Raw genomic sequence first — 7,204 nt, forward strand, 5'->3', positions numbered from 1 at the left:
TCGATTCGAGAGTTTCCGTTTATTTTAAAACATCTATCAAGACACTCGATAGACTTATTCGCAATTACGTTGCGAACACTGAGAAAGCTCCAAGCATCAATAATAACAACGGCAAGCACAAACGTAAATGTAAAAGAGAAAACTTATCTTCCAATAATCGTACGATATGTATCTCGATTTCACGGATCATCAGTGAATGTCTCGTTTACGATAAGTGGACAATAATTTCGTGTTGAGCCAGTAACGCGAGACCTCATTTTACCGCGCTAGTCGTTGAACTGCAGTTACATCGCGTTCGAACGTTATGAGAGGAATCGTGGCAGTTTTCGTGCGATTTGCACGATAGGTGGGTGCGCACACAAAGAGACGCCTGACGCGAGCACTTCGCAACACGCTGCACAGACCCCAATCGAGCAACCGTGTCGCATGTCTGGGGTCCCGGGCGTTCTCATGCTTCCATTGTAATTCGAAGTCCTACTGGTTGGCGCGGCGGTATGGGGCAGCAGACGTCGAGCATTAACCCGGCCGCAATGCAAAGGACGGGGCGTGCATCGCGCTCTCTGTCTCCCGTCGTGGGCCCGGCAATGTCGAAATCCGCGGGTGCGGAATCTCGCAGGGTAGCATCCCAGCCTCGTTCACTTTGGAACGAGTTTAGATTATTGCGGGTTTAACAGCGCGGTCGCATACCGCGTTGGTATGCCGCCCGGCGGTGGGCGCGCGTCGCGCCGTATTGCGATAACTGCAAAATTATGCCTTACGATTCGCAATTAAACTCGGACGCCGCGCCGCCGCCGTCGCGGAAGTGCACGTTTAACGCAATATCGCCGCCGTCGCGCATTTACGACGCCAATCGATTTCGGCTAATTAAATGCGACGGCCGGCGCGTATTGATAACGCAATTTAATAATTAAACATTTTCTCATTATACATAACGCGCGCCATGTAATGCCACGGCCGTAATACCGCGTGCAATAAAATGCAAATATTTAGCACCAATTTGCGCCATTTACAGCGCCTGGCGCAATTGAAATAGAATTCCCTTATGTACCGGATGCCGAATACGTATACACGGTTCTTTCAAATTTTTCCCCCCTCGCACGTGCGATACATAAAGCACACGTGTAAAACTGCATGTTGAATTTCTTTGCCCTAAATAAAATGCCTCGACTTCGACTAGTGTAACCCACTCAAGAACGTAACTTACAAGTTCAAACCTTCGTAATTTTATAACTGATACGAATTAAACTTCTTAAACTTCGCCACTTAGCCTACATAAAATCTGCACGACCGACTTTCGCCGCTCTCGACCTATCGACGATCTTGTGTGTTTTTTTGTTTTGAAAATATTATAAAACAAATGATCAGTAAATTAAGATACAAAAATCTCATTTGTCAATTTAAATTAATATCCATTATCTTGACGAACCGATATTATATTTGTACAAATAAATTCACAATTTAATTAGTAATAAATTCGTAGTAAATTATATATATTTATCTTATTGAAATTGACAAAATAAAATTAATCCTTTTTTGAAAAAAAAAGCGAGACAGGAAATAAGACGTGACGTGACACTCCCACTAACGCGAGTAAATGAAGCGTGATCTTGTTTATGAGATTGCAAATAACGCGCAGATCAACCGCCACTTGGAGGGTCGGCGAATATTTATGTTCGTGACCGGGGGATTGCGCGCGGCCGCGGCAACGCGCGCGTTGGATAAAGGGGTAAAAATGCTCCCGCAACGTGGTAGACACCGTAAACAGAAATTTATTAACGACCCGGCACCATCCAAAAGAACGACCCCCGGTCGACTCGGCCTGCTTTTCCGAGTTTATCAGTATTAAGGATCGGCCTCGGGCTCGGCGCTACCCGAAGATTGACGTATTTCGCGGAGAATTAGCGATATACGGGCGCGCGCCTATATATACGAACGTATACACATACGCGTACACCAGGTATCCCTGGCGTCAGAATTATTGACGCGATGATAACGTAAACGGTGTGCAGCGACTTTACATCAGAATGGCGGATCTTACTCCCCCGGATACGACTGTGAACTGAAAATGTCAGCCTCAACGTCTGCAGCTCCGATTTTTATCCGTCGACAAAGGGATTTGCGAACTGTCGAAACTTTGTGATTCTTGATATATTACGCGTGGTATCATATATGCGCGCGCGTTGTACGTATTTAATAAATAAAATTATCCTCGTTTACGTTTAATTGGAGCGTCCACTTCACTGAATCGCACTCATCCATATTTAAATTTTTTGCGAAAAAAAGGAAGCATCTAAATGTGAAAAAAAAAAAAATAAATAAAACAAACCGTGCCCATAAATAACAATTCGGGTAACGTTATAATCGAGTTTTCGTCTCTCGTATAATTTCAGAAACGAGCGCGCGCGTATCACGACTCCGGCAATTATCATCGAGACAGAACGCTAAACTGTAATGTAAGCATAATATTTTCGTTACCTCTCGAAATTCTCTCGCAGGCGGTACCTCTCGCAATCGTTAATTAGCAATTTTCATAGGTACCGGATCGGAGGGGGGGAGGGGAGGTTTTCTAGTTTCTGACGCGAAATTAATCATGCGGCTCTCCTCGCGCGTACGTGCGCACGGCGGAAGTGCGCAGCGCGCGCCTATAAAACATGCGGGCGTTCATTAACGCCCCGCGTGATCCCACGAGAAGAGCGTAGGTATTAAAATGCACGATATTAAAGGTGACGTGCGCGTCTTCCATCGGGACATGGGGAATGAGATAATGCGGCTCTGTAAAACGGTATTATAACGCGGTACTTGACCAGGCCTGGTTAACGCGGCTACGTGGCGGGACCGAAGTTTTGATGAAACTCGTAACCGCATTGGCAAAGGACCCTTTGAAGCGGAGGACATCGTCACTCGAAACTGCAACGTGGCTTGATCGATGAAAGGCTAAACGCGCGGGAGACATTAATGCAGTATGCAAGCGAGCGTGGAGATATTCAGAGCTTTACAACGCGCCTCCTAACGACGTAACCGCTCGTTTCTTCCTTTTCTTTTTGTCTTCGCCCGCGCGTTCGTTCGTCCTTTTATATTTTCTTGTATTTTTTTTTGTTCTTTTTTTTTTAAAGCGGCGCATCACACGGCACGACCCGGGGCGTTACCGTAAAGCAGGAACGCGCGAGTGACCGCCGATGAAAATAGCAACGTTTACTATGCAAATGTCTAATTTCCTAAAATGGATCGTGCCCTCGTCGTATCGCACGATTGCATCTTTCGTGGAAGGGACGGACTTTAATGGCGTCCCCTATTCCAACTTGCACTGATAACTGGACGGTATTAGGCGGAACAAACATGCATTATTTCAGGGATGGAAAGTAACGAGTTACGAGTACGTCGTTATCGTTACCGTTACATTTTATATTAACGATTTGCTAAGAAATTATTTTTTCATAACGGGCCAATGGCAAAAAAGGCCAAAATTGAAGTAGTCATGTTTGACAAGTGACTCGTTACCATTGCAATTATGGAAAATTGTCGTTATTACTAAATCGTTATTCTAAAAAAGTAAAGGTAACGGTGTCATGTTACTTGTAACGCATTACTTCACATTCATGTACCATTTTATGATATTATAAATTCATGCAATATAGCGAAATATGTTTAACAATATTGATAAATTCTTTTCAAGTACGCATCTATGGTTAAATAAAGGTCTATCTAGTCACTTTATATGGCCTAGTAATCTATGATCAAATAAAAATAACGATATGACGTTCATAAAAATATTACCTTTTTGAACGTTTTTATTTTAATAAAAGGAGAACATTTATAATGCATGTTGATGCACATTGAATATTTAATGTAATTGACGCATTCCAGTTATATAAATGTAAATATATGTATCAATCATGATTTTAAATTTTTTATAAATTTGGACAAATTAGAGAAATATAACTGTAACTTTTATTGTAAATTTATTATTTTTTTATTATATAAAGCTATGAATTTAACAAAACAATTGCCAACCTCGTGCACGCGCGTGCGTCTGTATGTCATACGTAGATATACAATACAGAAGAATCATGAAATTATCTTTCATTAAAAATGGATACGTTGCGAATTGAAAATAACCCCGTCCAATTGAAAACATTCCAATTTATTGAGCACTGACAGATGACATTTCATCACGCTCGTATTTTTTTGCGGATATAGTCACTTACAAACGTGCACGCAAAAAATTTCAATATTATAAAGCATTGTAACAAAAGTTTGCTATTGAGCCAAGGCTAAATCCATCAAACGTAACTTTATCAAAACAGTTCTATCTTTAAACCTCATCTAGAAGTGGGGATTTCCGCTTCAAATGGTTTTCCAATATTTTCATTTTTGAAGAATCCTGCTCGCTTTCGTAGTCGCGGCATTTTAAGATAGAATCTTGCGGAGATCCGACAGATGCACCGATTTTGGAACAATAAAGTCAACACAATTGGTTACGTAAGAAACAGAGCACTTTTTAATTTCCTTGTCTCCAATCAATGGCAATATAAAAAAAAAAAAACATTGTGGCAGTCAATCTAATAACGTAAAAATGATCAATCCTTAAGCAATCGAAACTGTTTTAATCCTACTATTATGTTCGAATTTATTTATCGCACGATCATATTATCGAAAAGCTCTAAACTAAAATGAAAAATAAAAAATTTTCACAGAAGAGAGATTTTTCGTTAATAGTCGAGATCAACAAATGTCAGAAAAAAATTTTTTCAATAAAATATTAGTCAGAAGATAAAACACATTTGGATTGTATAGATCCGAATAGCAGCAGGATTAACTTTAACAAAAAATTGAGAGATATATTTTTAATATATATAAAAGCATTTTGAAACTAATTGGATATTTTATTCTCTACCAAATTTGATGTAAAAATATCTTTCGAACATGCTGCGTATTGTATTTATATTAGTCACAGTGTTATGAACGTGAATTCTAAGCTGTTTAATGCTTTTGAGAAAGCACTTAAATTCAGAAATTAGCTTTTCGAGAATGTATTACGCTCCGGATGTTACTCCATCTAATTTGGATGTTCAGCCTTCGAGAGAGAGAGAGAGAGAGAGAGAGAGAGAGAGAGAGAGAGAGAGAGAGAGAGAGAGAGAGAGAGCTGCGTATGCATTTAATTATGCACTTGCTCGTCCGGACTTTTGCCCAGTTATGCGAGGAGAGAAAAATCCTTTCCCGTCTCCTCATCCGTTTTTCGTTTCAGCGTTTCTCTGGCTCTAGCAGACACCTAAAATCCGTCTCTCGCGCATTCGCGTTCGCGCCCGTCCTTCAACTTTCCGCATTACGTTTAACTCAAAATGCACCGCTCATATCTAGCCGCGCCCCTCTTCCGAGTTCGCGAACTTCGCGTAGTTTATACAAAGCCGCGAGCGATCAAAGTTTCAAAACCGGAGTCGAAGAAACGCGTCGCGAGATTTCCATTCCGATAAGCGCCGCCGGCACGTCCGGCGTTCTTGCCACCGGGAACCAACCCTTCCTCGTCCACGAGGGGAGCGATGAAGAAGCGAATTTGTCGTCCATCTTCGCCACACACTCGCACGTATATCTCACGATAGATGTATATATAATACTAAAAAGTAGGCAGAGTCTTTCAAAAGCGAAATGCGCCAAGAATTCTTGAAAATGGGAGAGACTCCTTCGAGAGAGATTTCGCACAAGTCGCGTGTCTGCGTAAATGGCTTTGACTCTTTTGCCTCTCTCTCTCTCTCTCTCTTGTTCGCTCGCTCGCTTGTACACCTACAACCTCGTCGGCACACGAGAGGCACAAATTTATGCGGTAACACAACCACAGAAGGATACCACGCTAAGGAATCTTGTCTTGGAATTCGCTCCGAAACGGGAACCACTCCTAATTTCATCCACTGCCGAAATAATGGCGCCGCGGGCACGTTCTCATTCTGTCGTGTTACGAGAACGTGTTCGCGTTCTCGCATAGTGATTTTCATGTAAACACGTAATTACTGTATACTCGAGAAGAATATGCAAAGCACCCGCCATTATTATTTCCAATTGCTACTAGGAATCAAGTACACAGTCTACAGAAATAATTAAAAAGCCAATTAAACGAAAATAAGAGAATAATTTAAAAAAAGAACGCTTTTAAAATTGTGAGCATAAATACAGTAATAACTCGTCTCGCCAGAGAAGGTTTCTTTAAGTTATTTTAAAAGAAACTGACTTTAAATTGTCAAAGGATACTTGCAAATTTGCTATTCCCTAAAGCCGTACGTGCACGGTCCTTACAGACTCTGGCTGTTCCTTTTGCGCTCGAAGAACCAAGATCACCCCGCTGCTCCGCAGCTTTCAAAAATCCCAAGTTTTCCACGAGTTTCCTATACAAGCCAAAATCGGAGAGCCGAGCCATGCGGTCTGCAGATCTGCGGGTAAGCCAGATTCGATTTTCGACTAAACGACGATTCGAGATCTCTCGAGTTACAGTCGCGACTTCGGAAGGCCACTGCGCAATAATAGACTTTATCCATGTTTCGAGCGGTGTAACGCCGTGCAGCGTAAACGGCAAATAGACAGGTAGACGGCGGACGGGAGTTGCGGGACTCTCGTCCGAAGTTTGAGAGGCGAACTTTCTCCCGCTTAAGCGCGCGCCTCTTGTGATCGTTAAATCGCACCGCCGCGCGTTTCCGCTCGTATTTCCAGCAGCGGGAACCGTAACTGTATCGGGGATTTACAGAATCTATCGCTACGTGCGTCACGCTACGCCCTCGGTACGAGGAATTCTTTCCCCGCCGCGTTTCCCGCGCTCCTCGATGTGTATACGAAGGCGATAAAGTTTTAAGGGTGACTTTAAAGTCTGGCTCGCGTAGCTATTCCGCTCTTGGGCTTACAAAACCGCAACGATGAACTGCCATCGGTAAAAAAATAAACATGCCGAGGCTAATCTTTCGGCGCAGTAACTTCTTGCTAAATGCCGACTCGCGAATGTCTTAAATTTTCGAAGACAAAATACGCGCCTATTTCACGCTAATTCAAATGATCGAAATTAATGTAAATTGTGTGTATGAGTCACGATAATGCGCCTGTTGTTCCTTAAAGATTCAATATTTATATAATTTGATCACTCCATTAATTAAAATAATTTTAATTACTATACTCTTCAAGAATTGTGTGTGAAAGTAGTATAACCATACGATTATTCAAATATTTT

The sequence above is a fragment of the Solenopsis invicta genome, chromosome 4 (genome assembly GCF_016802725.1).
Source record: "Solenopsis invicta isolate M01_SB chromosome 4, UNIL_Sinv_3.0, whole genome shotgun sequence".
Lineage (NCBI taxonomy): Eukaryota > Metazoa > Arthropoda > Insecta > Hymenoptera > Formicidae > Solenopsis > Solenopsis invicta.